At 40.1% G+C, this 17,311-nt stretch overlaps 1 protein-coding gene and 1 long non-coding RNA gene across 2 annotated transcripts in view; one reads left to right on the forward strand and one right to left on the reverse strand.

Moving 5' to 3' along the window:
* The window catches only part of cacna2d2a (calcium channel, voltage-dependent, alpha 2/delta subunit 2a), a 324,986-nt gene that overhangs the window by 209,737 nt on the left and 97,938 nt on the right, over positions 1-17,311 (forward strand). The window lies entirely within an intron of this gene.
* LOC118808553 overlaps positions 930-17,311 on the reverse strand; it is a 57,709-nt gene continuing 41,327 nt past the window's right edge. The window contains exon 2 of the long non-coding RNA XR_005007283.1: positions 930-1,657. This is a non-coding gene — a long non-coding RNA (uncharacterized LOC118808553). The remainder of the gene's footprint in view (positions 1,658-17,311) is intronic.

Here is a 17,311-nt window from a genome sequence, read left to right on the forward strand (position 1 = left end):
ACAGTGGTGGTGATAGGAACCAGACGTCTGAAGAGTTTAATGCCTCTAAAAGCTCCTTCACAGACAGTTAGTACATGAAATGGTCAGGAATGCACTGTCTGATGTCTGAGACTTTGTTTTATTATCGTTTTGAGAAAACATTTTGGTCTGAAGTGTGTGTTTTAGGGCATTGAAGTAATGCAAAATAGACCCCAAATATCCCCAACATGTTTTTCACATGTACCACTATTTAGCACATTACATATAAGAACTCAGAACACACTTATAGGTTCACTGATAGTAAATAAAATAGCTATATTTGTGTTGTAGACATTATGACCCCTGGTTCCTATCACCACCACTGTAAAGAAATCAGTAAGTCAGGTCAGTCAAGTTTCACTGCAATGAACCATTTCACATCAAACTACACTGAATGATTTTGTTTACATCCCAGTGACTAAAGTATGCATACATTTTGAAAAATTGATGGAATACCCCTTAAAATATATATCTAAATTATACCCAGTGAACAGTGTATATACTCCTGTTTTTAGCTGCTTACCAAACATTCGGTCATTATGAACCACTCAGAGACTTCCCTGATACATTGCGAGCCTTTTTTAAGACCTTAAGCTTGATGTAACAGTGCCTTTTTCTTTAGTTTAACCTGCTCTTCTCTGTTAAGCAAGCTTTTCTAAGTGCTGCTGCAGCATTTTGTTTTGAAATGTAAAGAATCTTAAAGCCAAACATTCTGAGATGTTTGTTCAGTTTGTATCACAAAATACATTTTCTTATTGAACAAGAAAACACATGAATGGGACGAATGAAAGATCACACATCAGATGCTTTTTATTGTTACTCTGAGTAAATAAGTAACAATAAGCACTTACCGATCTAAGTTGTGCTCTGAATGAGCTCAAATGCTCACTTGGAATAAACACAACAAGAAGAAAGCCTTATGCATCTTTTATACAGTAATAGGAAACACAGTATAACAGAAAAATATGCTGAAATTCGTAAAACTTACTCCTCCCGCAGGAGATTTACATGAGCGGTTTTCGTCGGGTTCATGGAATCAAGCAATTTTCGATTCTGTTGATATCATTATGCATCCCTAACTTGAATCATGTGAATTCTAAGCAGTGCAGGAGCTTATTTACTACTTAAATCAGCCATAAAGTCATTCAGTCAGGCTTAAAAAAGTCAGAAGGCAGATCAAGATGTGCTACAGTGGGCCAGAAGGCATTAAGCAAAGCAACATCCTACAGCTTATGTTTCCCATGGGCCTTTGAGGAGGAAGCTTTCTCTCAGCTTCAGGGGTGGATCGATATAATCTGAAATCTCACCAGGCTTTCCCAGCGCTATAATCATTTAGACTGTAAGTGCAGTGACCACTCCAATCAATAGGCACGTGTGAGGTTTCTGCTTTTGGCCTCAGGCGATGGAGAGGCTCATGGGAATTGTAGTTCGGTGTCAGGAAGGAGGCGATGACCCATCTGCCCCACTTTAATTCCACCAGGAGTCATCTGTAGGGCTCAGGACAAAAAGCCCCCTTGTCTGAGGAGGATTAATAATCGCCAGGGAAACAGAGAGGCCGGGACCTTTTTTTCTGTCTGGAAAAGAAGGCCAGGGAGAAGGCCACATTCACATAGGTCAGTGTCCGCTTGAAGGGCTGCTTCTGAAATGAGAAGTGAATAGAGCTTCCTAGTTAGCGATTTGCAGTTCTCAGTGCATTCATGTGTGTTACACAAATGGTGCACTGGAGATGCATACAGAGACCATTATGAATCCTTTATCTAAGCTAATGTTAAGTCTAATGAGGTAATTATGTCACAGACGCAGAGTATAAATGTCTGACTACATTCGTATATTCATGGTAGAGACCTTCATGGTACACAGTGGTATAAAATTTCAACAGTAGTTACTGGTTAAAAGCTATTATAAGCAATTAACAATTAAAAAGACCCCACCTCCATAAGTGGTGGTACAAAATTTATAGGTTCAAAGTGCACTTGTCAAACAGCAGTGGACTGGAAAATTGAGCAACTGCCTGCTAACTAAAACAGCACTACATATAGCTGATCAGGGCTATAATAACATCCCAATAAACCTTGTGATAAATTGTGTCAGTGTATGTTCTGGACCTGGATTCCACCAAAGTCTTTACATTACAAAGGAGGAGGAGACAGTTCAGTGGTTGAAAAGCGAATGACAGTTGTCTGTTGATTAGGAAAGCCCTGCTTTTCAATAAAAAGAGTCTGTCATCTTATTGCTAACATCGCAGATATGCGCAGTAGCCATAAGGATCCCAAAAAAATCCTTGGCCCTGTTTAGCCACTGATTTTTTGTGCGTTATTTGAGCCAAACACTACAAACTGTTGTTATTCTTGCCAGTTTTTACCAGTGATTGTAATTATGCTTTTGAAATGTTGACGTGGCTTTCAGTTTCACGTTTAAAGGTCTTTATAGGCCCCCATTTAAAGAGTGGTTCATATTTGTGTAGGTGATTCAAATCTGTCGTTAATGTGAACAAACCTGTTTACTGAAATGACCCACATGCACCCATCCTAATCAATAGTGTCACGTGAATGAGCTATGTGCGTCATGAATGACAAACTAACCAGCAGAGCAGACCATCGTCGTGTGTTTTCACACGCATCTGAAAAAATGTGATCGGTGTCACGCAAAAATCATAATGAGAATGTAGCCCAAGAAATATTGAAATTCACATTTAGTCAAATTTATATGCAATATATTGTGACAAAGTGCATCAGTTCATGTATCTCTGTAAAGATGTTTTCACTGGATTAGTAAGCAGAAGCTCTTACTTAACACAAACTCACAAACGTTTTGTTATTTGGGAGAAGTCCCGCCCCCCAGCTGAAATGTTGATTTTGATAGGTTCTGCCGCTGAGTCAGACTGTCTGTTTGTGCCTGTAGAAAACCAGCAACACTTGATCACTGAAGAATTCCAGACTTTATTTATTACTAACGCATTTCGGCACATTGTCCTTCGTCATGCCTGTAGGTCAGCAATCTGTACAGTTCAGTGAGAGAGGAGATCTTTTTGCATTCTTTGCATCCTCAGTGAAAAAGTGGTGGGGCGTCGCCACCAGTGCTTTAAAAAGTGGTGGGTCAAATGGGTCAAACCTATAATATCTCACAGCCGTATTGCATTAAAAAGACAAGCTGCTTTAAAAGAGCAATAGAACACAATAACCGGTAGCAAACAGGTCCTCAGCAGGTACATGGACTGTGTCTCAGATACAGTGCAGACTGTTGAGTGACAAAGTTCACCTAAGAGCACTGGTATGATGTCTGAGGTCAGTGCTGGACCCTTAAGTGCCACTCTCTTTCCACTTAATACAGGCATAACCTTGTTCATGTTTCTGAAACGTCTGTCAGGGTGTAAATTTTGTGGTGTTTCAAAAGGTGGCAGTGAATAATTTTCACATCACTGCTCTGTGCTCTAAAGTCTCATAGGGAAATAGTTATGGTGGAGAAGAATGAAACCTGACCGTATAAACCAACTAAATATATTATCGTATGCAAAAGTTTGGGCACCCCGAACAAATGATGTTTTGTTGATTTTGAAATTAAAATAAGTTAAAACATCCTCTACAGAGAACACGTCTGCACATTTTAGTGCACAGTTACTGTTTGTTTGCTGAATTTAGCATATTGGGGGGGAAAAACAAACCAAAAACATGTTAAACTTAATTGTGCACTAAAACTAAAAAAGGCAAATTTACCATTTTGCAAGCACAAATATGCTTTCTAGCATGTGAAAGGGGCAGTTCCACCACACTGTCTACATATTAAATGGTTTAGATGTAAACAAAGTCATTCAGAGTGGTTTGGTGTGAAATGCTCTGTTCTAGAGAAACCTACCAACTCAGAATGGTTCACAGTGGTGGTGATAGGAACCAGACGTCTGAAGAGTTCAATCATTAAATGGTTATGAATCTTTTGCCTGATGCCTGAGACATTGTTGTATAATAGTTTCGAGAAGATTTTGTGCCTAAAGTGTATTTTTAAAATCAGTTAATGATGGCAGAGAGGAACATGCCGGCTATTGCAAGGCAAAAAAATCACGGATAAACTTTTTGTTTTTGCATTTAGCACTATTTTACCATTATCAACATTATTTATAAAAACTCAGACATGTGTAGGATCACTGACGGTTTTGGATAGTAAATAAAATGGCTATATTAGTGTTGTGACCTCTGGTTCCTATCACCACCACTGTGAAGAAATCTGAGTCAATAAATGTCTTTACAATGAACTATTTCAACTACTGAATTGTGCGTTTTGAAAAACCAGTGTAATTCCCTCTTAGGTTGTAAGACACTTATGCTTTTCCGAAACAGAGCTCGACAGTCCGTTCACTCACAAAAATCTTCCAAAATCATTCTAAACCTTTTGGATGTTGATAGCGTAGATCAGCTGAGGGAGAGGATGGAGAGAAAGAGAAAGAAGGATTGAGGATGAGAAACAGAGAGCAGGCCGCAGTAAAAAGGGACTGTGTTCTCTTTCCGGGGGCTAAACGGGGCGGCTGGTGTGCGCCGTGATTGCTCTCTGCGGCCGTTTATTGAGATGGAGGACGTTTCCCGACTCGGCCATAATGAAGCGTTTTATGATTCATTATGCCGGCGCTGAATCCTGCTGCCAAGCCTGCAAACTTTCTAATTAGCGCGGGTCAAACAGCCAAACAGTTTTTCGTCTAATTATCGCCGCTTATTACTGAATGGGCACCAGAGGAAAAGCCGCTGAGGATCATGCGCGAGGTGGGCGGGCTGGTACTAAAGCGAGCGGGAGGAGTTTGGGAAAGTGGAGGAGGGGCCTATTGGAAGCTGACATAGAGAGAATGCATGAGAGCAAAGTGTGTATTTTTACGTGCATCTTTCTTTAGCCTGATGCATATTTACAAATGTTATTGTTATAATGTTATATTTATGCTATTACACAAGGGTAATGACATATATATATATATATATATATATATATATATATATAACATTTATAACAATAACATTTGTAATCAGACTGGAACAGCAGCTTTTTTCAGGTTTTTTTTTTCCTGCAGTAAAAGGAAGTTTGTAATGACTTACATTAAGACATTACTTACACTGTATCTGCCAGCTTTCTTAACATGTAGCTAGCATTTATGTTGCTACCAGTTTCAGCTTTAAACCAGTCTGTAATGTGACAGAACAGCAGACGTCCCCTTATCTTAAAATGTAACTTGTATGACATTAATTAAATGTGTTGCATTTACTTGAAAGCACCGTCTATATTACCACTCCATTACTACACAGTAACTACATAACAACTACACAGGAACTGTCCTCTTATTATAAAGTGTAACTTTAACACTGCACTACAGGAAAGTTTCTGTGTAGAAGATACACTTGTGCAACTACAGGAGGCAAAACTGAAGTTGATACACATGTGTAATTACACAGGCTGTACTACTGTAACCCGTCTGTAACTTTGACTAAATCATCAGTAGTTACAGTGTTGTTGCATATGTTATTCATGTGTTACTGCACAGTTATTAGGGACACAATATAAAGTGGGACCGTTTTTTGTCCTGTATTTTTAGCTAACCTTAGCATGATGGCAGATTTGTTGTAATGTCCAACCCGGCTTGTTTTGATTAGCAACAACAACATTGAACAACTCGGTGATGTAGCATTATGCTAGCAACTCTGTGTTATGTGGTGAATCTAAAATCTAGGCTATATTTATTAGGTTAACTGTCTGTAAACCTTGTCCATCCTAGCAGTTGCTAGTTGCTACAAACACATATGTGGGTGCAGCATGGGAAGGTCAACTCGGTTCAGTATTATTTGTGCCTATTTCTGTAGATATTGTCAAAAAGCAGTGAGAAAAACTGTTTAAGAGCCAGAATCCAGAGGAGCCATGACTCAAAAGTGGAACAGTCCTCCTCTGGTCAACACCAGAGAGTGAAAATATGATCTAACACTCACAAAAGTAGGACTAAAACTTAGTCACTGCGTCATTTGGACCAAAGAAGTATCTGAGAGATGCAGCAGTGCCAGGGTTAAAGGTCTGTCAAAGACCTAGCGACCTGCTACAGGCTAAGTCAAGCTAATTAGGCTGAGATTATGACCTTATTTATCCTGTACAAGGATTTGGAAGGAATTTTAATGTGTTTCACTCATGCTGAAGCCACTGTGACTCGAACTCTCCTGACTGTTCTGACATTGATAGCCATCGTGCTGTCAGCTCCAAGAAGCTTAGCGTTTGACACAAAGGCCTCAGCCTTTGCGCTGACAAATATGCTAATACAAAAAAAAGACCCAACTCAGTAAGCATTCATTATTCAGCGTGAAGTTTTTTTGTTTAAATCCCCTCTGCAGGCAACTGTCCCCCTCTAAAAATGTCTGTCGTATGGGGTCTCTATTGTGGCTGAAGATAGTGGCGGAAATGGTGGTTATTAGAGCAAAATGGAAAGACTGGGCTAATTGTGTGCGGATGAAAGAGGAGGAAGAGCCGCTTTCACTTGTTTGAATGGAGGGATTAGCCACCTTCGCGTGGATGCTGCTGTCCTCTTTTCCGCTTTCTTTTTTTTCAGCCTTGGCAGAATGAGAGAAATGGAAAGAAAAGAGAAAACAAGCCAGGAATGACTGCAGAGAGGAGTAAGGGATGCTTCAGAGGAGTAGTTTCTGTGATCTGTCGTGTGTTTTTGAGGGCGGTGGCTGCTTTTGTGTTGCCAATAAGGAAAACTAACTGACAAGTGTATGTGACAGAGAGAATGGTTTACATTGTGGTTCACAGAAGTCATTAGTTCAAGATCTGAGGTGGTCTTGCATCTGAGGACAGCCATGAGGAATTTGGGTGGGAACAAACTGTGAGTGTGAAATTTCGCTGAAAGTAGGGGCCGATGGTGAGCACGTCAACATTGTTTAATGGGCACCAAGCTTGTCGTTAGCCCATGGATGTAGCATAAGTTGCACTAAAAAGTCCCCCCAAAAAACATACGCAGAGAACACATTTCATGCAGTAAAAATAAACACCTCTATAGCGTTGCACTAGCTAGCTTGCTTTGCTTGCTATTGATTATACTCTGGATGTTTTAAGAGCATGGACTAGAGGAATTTAGGAGCTGTTTTTAGAGGATTGGTACAAATTTCACTGTAATATTTCACCAAAAATTTAAAGCTGTACTATGTAAGATTATTTGAAATGGAAAGAAGTAGCATTACTAAATCAGGAGAAGAAAGCAGGCTAAAATATGATGTGTATTAGCTGCTGCGAGCCGCCCTGTAAAGCCTGAAATAATTATATGAAAGTCAGAGTTGTCGGGTCGGGGGTGTTTTCGGACCATGTCTTACGTCTTCACGTATTAACGTTGCACCCACAGGCCCAAAAAGAAGGTGCTGCTCGATGTTTAGGCCTCAAATGCGGAATCAACATCATACTGATGAAGATATGATAGCAGTAGATTCACAGTTCTCTTTGAATACTGTTTCAATGCTCTCACAATCATCAGATTCATCCGTTCCAGGAAGGGATCCGAAGCACATCCAACATTCTTCCACACATTGCATGCAATTGCAAAGTTCCAAGAGGTCTTAAAATGCCCAAAAGTTTCATAGTGCAGCTTTAACAAGTTCCCCATTTTTGTTACGAGATCACACCTGGCCCCGCAAGACAAGATCAGGGAGTCCTTTTTCTAGGAGGAAAAGAGTGTTGATTCTTTGCTAAAGCCAGAGTGATTGCTGTCCTGTTGCCAAAGTCATTTATATGTATCTTGCTGAAGGGTCTCTCTGTTGGAGGTAGTGTGCCCAGGCTGTCACACCTTAATCCTGAGATTTCAGGCTCCTAAAGCTGTTCACATCTTACTTTGCTTGATGTGGTCCAAAGTTTGTCTTTAATTTGGCTTGTTTTGCTGGGTGTGAACGCTCCACTTGTACACAACTGAACTGTGGTCTAACAAATATTGCAGGTCTCGGTCTGTATGCAAGTGAGCCTTGGGTCAGTTCACTGCTGGTGGGAACACATTTTTACGATGGTCTGCACCAAACGAGGGAATCAGAGCATGCGCTCTTCTTCTTCTAGCAGCACATCAGTGCTGTACTGACTGTTTAATATTTGACTCTTCACAGATGCTCATATTGTTCCTGCAGCATGAGCTGCTGCTGATAATGGCAGAAAAGCAATAGCGAAGCATTTGATTTTGTCACCTGGGCAGCAACAGCATATTTTGATAGGTTGGGCCAGGCATTGGTGATTTGATGGGTTAAATCCAAACTGATGCATAACTAAATTGATCAATCATGAAGAAGTAGAGCTGAAGAGAGGTCTATTTTTATTATTCTGATTGTAATACAGCTTGACATTAAGTGTAGCCTGTTTTCATGCAACACAATGAGTAGGATTACACATTTCATCATGAATATCACTGCTGTCAGAACAAAACCTTGTATCTCCATTTTTCAGTTTTTGAGATCATTTGAAAATACCTACTGTCCTTTATATTGTGTGTAAATATCAATATAAAAGGACTAAAAGAAAGGACCCAGAATTACTAGCAAGAATGTCTGTCTGATTCCATTGACTTACATTTAAAGTAAAGTATGTTTTTTTCTTTCTCCTGTAAACTTACCATTTTGGAGATATGAGGTTTTGGTCTGACAGCAGCGAAATATTTGAGAGATAAATTAGGATTTTATACTATGATATACTGTGGAGATAAACATCCCTGCCAGACATCCCTGCCAAATTCCTGACCAATCAGTGAACACCCACAAGTAGAATTTGGTGCACTTTAGTCGTGTTAATGTGAGAATAACCACACTAAATAAACATACAATGTCAAAAAAACCCAACCCCTGTTGTGGACTTGAGTGAAAGAACTAGGTGTGAAAACAGTCTTTGTTTTCTCGAGCCTAAAATGCCAGAACTGTAATCTGCTTTAATAAGCAGACGGAAAAAGAGAGAACAGTGGGGTTTCAAATCTGTTTCCAATGATGGAGGGTGGAGAGCTTGGCTTCCATCCCTCCTCCCATCCCCCCCCTTTCTCTTTCTCTCATTTCTCACCAAACCCAGTGAAGTAGCACTATCGCCCTCACCCACGCTAATTAAAAACGCCAACGACGCCCTCCTTCACTCACCGCCAAGCTAGCAAATTATATTTCAATTGTTTACCGGTTACTGTATCGTTTTAATTAAAACTCTTTTTCCGTCGTCTTCTCTTCTTCTCTTTTTTTTCAGCGCTAGGCTGTTTCGTGATCATCCTCCACACCCAGCCCATTTTTTTTTCTTCACTTCTCCTCATTTACTGTTTTAAAGAGGATGAATTAGCTGGAGAGGAAGAGCGGGAGATTGTATAAGCTGTTGGGAATTGACTCCGACATTTGCAGCGTTCGTAGACACTTTGATATTATATCGCCTGAAAATTGTTTGCAGACCTTCCAAAGAGTTTGTGCTTATTATATGTATCTGCCTGCTCTGTGTGTAATTAATGGATGATTGTAAGAATGTTCAGTTCAGTTGAATTCAGTTTTACGCCGCTTTCTGCAACAGACTTTATCCAAAAGCAGCTTTACAGAAATCTGGGATCAGCCCAATAAAGAGCAAGACAAGTCCAACAGAGGAACTTCAACTGGAACCAAAACTCCCAATCTTCCAAAACACTGGCTAGGAAAATAAATACATTTACTTATTAGACACAAGAAAGATATGTGAGATAAATCAGTGACTAATACTAAAAGTCAGTCAAAGATTTGGTGGACTGTTGTGTTCCTGAAGTCATGTCCTGAGTTTCAGGCTGTTTACTTTTTAATACCGAGGCAAAGAAACAGCAAGTTCTGCCTTTTCATCTACTCTTATCCTTTAATAACATGATTTCCCAACGATGTTGTAACATTTATTTTGTTACATAAAGAACATAACATAAAAAAATGGAAAATTTATAGGTGAATTAGTGAGTCAGTTAAGTCTGAGTCAAGTCATGAGTCAGTTAAATGCGAGTGCAAGTCAGCTGCAAATCAGTTCAGATCACTTCCAAGTCTAGTTTCAAGTCTAGGTCAACATGCGAATCAGGTCCCAACACTGAAAAGAGTCCCCATCTCTGGTCTAATGCACCTTACGGCTTCAGTGTGAACAGGTGGATATATGTAAAAGCATTGCTTTTTATTGACATCACAAAAACAAATTGAAAATCGGCTGTTTTTTCAGCTTCATCCCTCTTGGAGCTGGATTAGTTTTACCTGTGAAGGTGCCGTGATTTGAGAGATTACCGACAAGATCTGTGATTTAAATCCAGTATGAATTTGCCAAGTCTGTAGTTTTTACAAGTCCGTTAAATAATCAATCCAGAGTGAATTACTTTCTATAATTTCTCGAATTCTGAGCTCCCTCAGTAATAGTAGTCCTGCTCAAATCAACAGGGTAATAGAAGGCAGTGCCTTTTTTTTTTTTTTTGCAACCTGAAGATAAGGCTAACAGCTAAAATGGAACCCAATTCCTTAATCCTCAAGTTCATGACAAGACTTCTGAAATCCACAACATTTTTGGTGATGGCCAAATAACAAGTACCTCTCGCCAGACAGTGTGTTTACTGTCTTGTTGGGTGACATTCGGTAAGCTGAATGGACACTCTTTACTAGCCTAATGCTAGTTTATGCCGTTTAGTCATACAATATGTTGTTATGGTTTGTAAGTGTGGCGCCTGTCACATAATGCTGATGTAAGCACCCACGCAATGATGTTTCAATCCAGACTATTTGGGGGTAATTTGGGAAACTGATCCTTTATCTGATCCTTTTACTGATCTTTTGCACAGATCCTTTATCCTGTATGAATTGGTCAGTCAAATAATACGCAAATGACGTTACTGGACCTGCTCTGGCAAACCTAATCCACCTCTAACAGGGCTTATCTTCCATATATGGTCTTCATGGAGTGGAGAGTGAATTGGATGTTTTGAAATGTGGTATCAGGGAGGTTCTCTGGTCTAGCTGAGTGTTTTCTCTCACTAATAAGTGAGAGGGGGAGCTGATTGGTTAGTGTTATGCTTTCAGAGGTGGATAAATTCATTACATTTTGATTTAAGATTACAGAAAATAAGAATTTTAAATGATTTGATGAATTGTGATTATTATAACCATATAATACCAAGGTCAACAAGGTCCATTTTGATTTCACATTGACTTTAACAGTGTTTACATTCTAGATTCTTCTTTAAATAATTGAGGAAAATTCATTTTTCCATGATATTGGCATTCGGACATGAAGCTTTTTGATATCTGTGGTGTTTAGTGTGTCTGGCTTGTTTCTTGCCAGAGCTTCTCAGTATCTGACATGTCTGCTGGCAGATGAAGAACCGTCTCTGTGCTGGTTTTGCCTCTGGCGCGTGCATCAGTAGGACCGCTTTTGTGCTGGTGTTTGTGTGCGCGTGTTGGTTAAGCGCTGGCAGTGCTGGTTAGAATTCTTGGCCGCTCTTGGCGGGGATGAATGAGCAGTGTGCATTAGGAAGAGACCATTGCTCTCCTGAACGTCCGCTGCACGTCTAGATAATAGCACACGCTCCATCATCTCCGCTGAATGGGCTGTTATGACAGATCGTCATCACTTCTCATCATCATGTGTCTGCGTGTATGATAAGTGCGCGTGCGGATGTGTGATTCGTGTGCGTGCGGATAGTGTGTGTGTGTGTGTGTGTGTGTGTGCTCTCCTCGTGTGTAAGCATGCAGGCAGTATGTGTGTGTGTGTTTGTTTGTGTCGGTGTTACTGCCAAGGCTTTTGTATTTGTGTACATATCATAGATTGAATCATTTGTCTTACTAAAATGCCTATATCATGGAAAACTCGATGGAGTGTGTGAACACTGGTAAAGTTTTAAAATGTACCATTCACTCCACAGTTCATACAGTTCATGTAGAAAAGCTAAGCTGCAAAAAACAGCCCATTGTGAATTCTCTGTTTTTGTGATGTGACAAAAACCAACACATTTATAAGTCTCACTTTTTTTTGGATAGTCCACTATAGATTATCTACAGATGTTCTACAGATAGTCCACTATAGATTATGTACAGACATTCTACAGATAGTCCACTATAGATTATCTACAGATGTTCTACAGATAGTCCACTATAGATTATCTACAGACATTCCTCAGATAGTCCACTATAGATTATCTACAGATGTTCTACAGATAGTCCACTATAGATTATCTACAGATGTTCTACAGATAGTCCACTATAGATTATCTACAGACATTCCTCAGATAGTCCACTATAGATTATCTACAGACGTTCTACAGATAGTCCACTATAGATTATCTACAGACATTCCTCAGATAGTCCGCTATAGATTATATACAGACGTTCTATAGATAGTCCACTATAGATTATCTACAGATGTTCAAATTGTTAACAAACTATCTGTTGAAGCTCAGTTGACTCTAAACAGTGGTGGGGTTAGGGTTAGGATTTGGACCAGGGTTAGGGCTAGGACCAAAGTGAGGGTTGGGTTTAGGTTTTGGGTTAAGTTTAAGGTCAGGGTTAGGATTAGAGCCAGGGTTAGAGTTAAAGACAATTATGGTCAGTTTAGTCAATATTCAGTTAAATGTGTAAATTAAGTATCCACAAAGCGTCTAAAGTGGACGATCCAAATAAAGTGTTACCGTTAGAAAATGGTCATGCAAAATAAATTATGATATAAATTATAATATATTTCAGTGCATAATACCACAGTCATGTCATAAATGGGCCTTAGGGGAAAAACATAATACAGGAGAATTATGTAGGATAATGGACCCTCATATTTTATTACGTATTGCTTTTGTCAGAACAAAACCTTGTATCTCAAATGATAACTTCTTCACAGGAGAAAGAGAAAACATCAAGTCAATATAACCAGACATTTTTCAAAGTAATTTTGGGCCATTTCGTTGGGTCCATTCATCATGAAACTTACACACAATGTATAGGGCACAGAAAATTTTAAATTATGTCAAAAAACTGAAAAACAACAAACATGGAGATATAAGGTTTTGTTCTGACAGCAGCAAGTATACAATTATAACTGGATAAAACTGTTTCAGTATCGTTTAATAGGCTTCATAAGATGTTTCAATGCTTTAAGGAATATTTTAAGTATTTTGGGAACAACAAGAAGTTAAATGATAAATAATGTACTGTAATGTTCTATTTATAGTAATGCTGTCAAAGTTAACATGTTAACAAAGTAACACTGTTAACTTGTTTTTTGATTTGAACCTTGAAACCACCCACAGCAGTGCAGACTGAAGGCCTGCTGCTTGTGCTGTGATTGTAGCTCTTTTAAATACAGCTTTTAAATGGCTTTTCATGTGATACATTCAGCAGACTACACTGGACAGTGTTCACAGAGCACTATAGATACATCAATGAGCAGCAAAAGCAAAGTGTTGAGAGCCTTGACTGTAACAAGAATCCACAAGCTGTATGAACGAGAGTGAGAGGCTGCATTCACAGAGAAACTGAACCTTGGTTCAACCCCTCTGTGAATGTATCTATATATGTATGTATGTATGTATGTATGTTTGTATATATGTGTGACATATAAACCCACTGGTTAGGGCCTGCAGCCACTGACATCTCACTTTTTCAAAGAAAGTCTGTAGGGATGCCAAAGTTCAGTCCTGGAAGTTTTTTTTTGTACTTCCGATTAATCCAAGTAATCCCAGGTACATATAATGATACTAAGGTCTGGACTCTGGGGTGGTCAGTCTGTTGTTATGAGAACAGCAGCAGCTTCTTTGTTTCACTTGCATTATTCATTATTCCTTTTCTGTGTATTCCTTTTCTCAGTGAGGTTCTTCTTGACCGCTACACATCCTTTCAGACCCACAGCGCTGAGTCGTCTTCTCACAGTGGAAGGATGGACAGAAACACCTGTGGATGTTTTCAGATCTGAAGCAGCTTGATTTTCTCCTCTCTCTCAAAGATGAAAGCTTTAAGTGCTGTTTATCTGATTGGGACAGTGTTGGTGTCCACCAGGTCTTCCAGGTGGTTGTTAGGAGGCCCATTTTCTCTGTATCTTTTAATCATTTTTTAGTACTACAGTTTTGGAAACTGCTGTGTTTTCTTCTGACTTTCTCCGTGAACCTAATGGTTGTTTTGACTGGAAGTGAAATGGTCTCTCACTTTTGCACACAGCTGCACGATCCCAAACTTGTGAGCGGTTTTGTGTGCATGCGTATATGTGTGCTGAAAATCCTCGCACGTCTGTAGATTAATGTGCTCATGAAGCATCCATCCGTTCAGAGCGCTCCTCATCAGGACCCTGGAGAGCGGCGGGCCGTCCCGCAGTGAGTAATAGGGGTAGAGGGGGGCACCGTGAGCGATTCCCGGCCCGCTCCACAGCCCATAAATCGCCCATATAACCCGCGCGACAGGACCTGTTCCATAACGGGCCCAACGTTTAGCGCGTGCGGAGCTACTAAATGCGTCAAAGGGAGTGTGTCTGATGGATTAGCTTTTAAAGCTAAAGGTGTCTCTCGCTCTCGCCGTCTCTCCCTCTCTCTCTCTCTCTCTTTGAAGGATGAGGCTGGGGCCCATTCCTCAAGAGAGGCTTCGTGCCTCCCACAAATTTCCCCTCGCAGGACATTTTTCTTTTTATCAACTGTCCGGAGAAAGTCGCGACGCGTCCTCGACGAATAAATCAGCGCAGTTTGTCCCCTGTTTTCTTATCTACCCTGGCCTCGTATTTCTGCGCAGATGACCTGCCGGAACTCCGCTTTCGTCTGAATGTGTGGGCCGTGGTCCAGTGGCAGTGCAGGACACGGTCTATCTGCACACCCCCCACATGTCTGGCGCTAGCAGTGCACTGTCTGTTGTAGTACCCTTGACTCAAAGACACACACAGGAGAGAAAACATCAAAGCACCACCGCCTTCACTAAATCCATCAGTGCACTCTCTGAACTCACATCCAGCAGTGTTTTGGTGTTTCTCTGTCCCTTTTTTCAAATGATTAAAATTACGACTGTCCCGAACAGCATTTTACAGGCTTGCTTATAGGTGAAGAAATACCCATTCTCAAAAACACACTTAAAAACAATGGGCCTCATTCACCAACCGTTTTTAGAAAGAAATTCCTCCTTACAATCCGCTTCCGCTGTTTTCAGGAAGATTCTGACATTCACCAATGTGTTCTTATTTGGGATTTGTTCTTAGCTAAGAATCTGCGCACACTCAAGAGCACAAAGGTGCGAACAGTTCTGTGGTTTAAGAACATGTCATGAATCTGACATACAATGTGTTCCAGTTCAGGGGCTGCATCCTTCGAAGGACGCGGTCTATGAAGGCGTGTCCTTTGAAGGCTGTGTACACCCGCGAAGGCTGAACCGAAATGAGACGGTCTGCTCTACAGTGGATTTTCTGCTTGCGTCACAGCACCGCTGTTCCCGCCCTTACCGACGCATCACGAAACGCCGCTCCGGTCAAGTTCTTTTAAAGCTCTTTAAAGATGGAGACTTTTGGATGGAGACACTTAGATTTTTGTTTTATTTTTTTATTTATTAGAGCTGGAGGTGCTTCACTGCTGGCGACTGATGAGTTTGGGTTTTCGTAACATTTGTGTCGTTAGCTACTCGTCTCAGTTTAAACCCAATACTTATATATTTAAAAGTGTCACTTCAGCCGCCGTTCGCTCCTCTGGTGACGCTGCCATGTTCTCAAATCCTCACCGGGACGCAATGAACCTCGGGATATGTTGGCTGGCGAAGGATCCACCCGTTGGATCCTTCATTGCCATGGAAAAGAAGGACACATTTTTTGGCCGCGTATGAAGAGCCTTCGAAATGGGACAGCCTAGTCCCGCCACTGTGACGCAGTCGGCCTTCAAATGCAGCCCCCGCAGGACGCAGCCCCTGAATTGGGACACATCTATAGACATTCTCGTAGGACCTTTTCTCAAGAACACATTTAAAAAAACTTAGATGTTGGTGAACGAGGCCCAACAATATTTACTAGGGCTGTCAAACGATTAAAGTAATTAATCACGATTAATTGCATTCTTCTGTGTATTTAGTGATAATTATCTTATTTGTCTCATTTGCTCAAAATTGACTAAATATGCTTTTTCCATTTTAAAAGCAGTGCATTTTGTTATAGGTGTATGAGTGGACAAAATAAGCTTCATCAAAATGTATTTATTACGTTCAGTAGTTCAGTAAAGTTATTTCCATCAGATGAACGCAGGGTTCACGTAAACCTGAATTTTCATCACTGAAGTCCAGTCACTACATGTTCCAGCAAACCCTTACAGACAGACTTTGGACAAAATTAACAGGGGCTGCATCGTACATCTATTTTCATAATCAATTAATTGATCCATCATGACAAACCTCTGCAGATATTAGTCTGGTAATAATGTTTCATTCACTAAATTAAAAAGACAAAGATGATTCCTCCTTTATAAAAACAATGTCTAGCCTATCTTCTTATTGATATTTTCTAAAGGGTCTTTATTAAAGTCACACCGACACATTTTATGCATTGCATCTGTAAACTCTGTTTGTGAAAGGAGCAGAAACAATAAAGGAACAACACAAACAAATCTTTAATGCAGGCCAAGACAGGCTCTTTTCTGTACTTCTCCTCTAAACAAAAAAGAAAAAATAAATTAAGTAGCTTCTGTGTGGTCGACAGCATCTTGTAATGAACTCTGATATTACGGATCACACACTAACAGTCCAATCATCAGCTGTATCAGACACGGAGACCTAAAGCGGCTCATCACACGGAAAACAGCGGCAGTGCTTTTTCAGTGCTATTTTATATATACACAGTTTATAGATTTAAAAAATAGATTTTTTAAAAATCTCAGTGAACTAAAGTGTTTTTGTGTGGACAGGAGGCTAAAAAACGGAGAAAAAAATAAAAATGTCTAATCTAGTCTGAGTGCATTCACAGCCCTGATAACCATATAGTTTAGCTAAGCAGTTCAGAATCCCCGCTATCTGTTAAACTAAAACAGAATTAGCTGAAAAGCAGACAGTGATGTGCTGCTTTTCACTTCTGACTACTGTCACGCATGACAGTCGCGCTGCCCACTGGGCTGAATTTTATGTGTCATACAGGAAATGTTTAGATGACATTAAAGTGAGTTGTTTTCATAGTTTTTTTTATTTTTTGTGCTGCTGTCTCTGTCTGTATTTCCCTCTTTCAGTCATATGATTTAAACGGGAAGCGCAAAAGTCGAGTTGTTATTATGTCAAGTCGTTGCACCCTGAAACCAACATGGGTAGGAATACATTTGAAAACGTTTCATATTACGGAACGGTAGTTTTTTGTGTCTTATGTGTAGCTGAGG

Source organism: Colossoma macropomum, unplaced genomic scaffold (assembly GCF_904425465.1).
Source record: "Colossoma macropomum unplaced genomic scaffold, Colossoma_macropomum, whole genome shotgun sequence".
Lineage (NCBI taxonomy): Eukaryota > Metazoa > Chordata > Actinopteri > Characiformes > Serrasalmidae > Colossoma > Colossoma macropomum.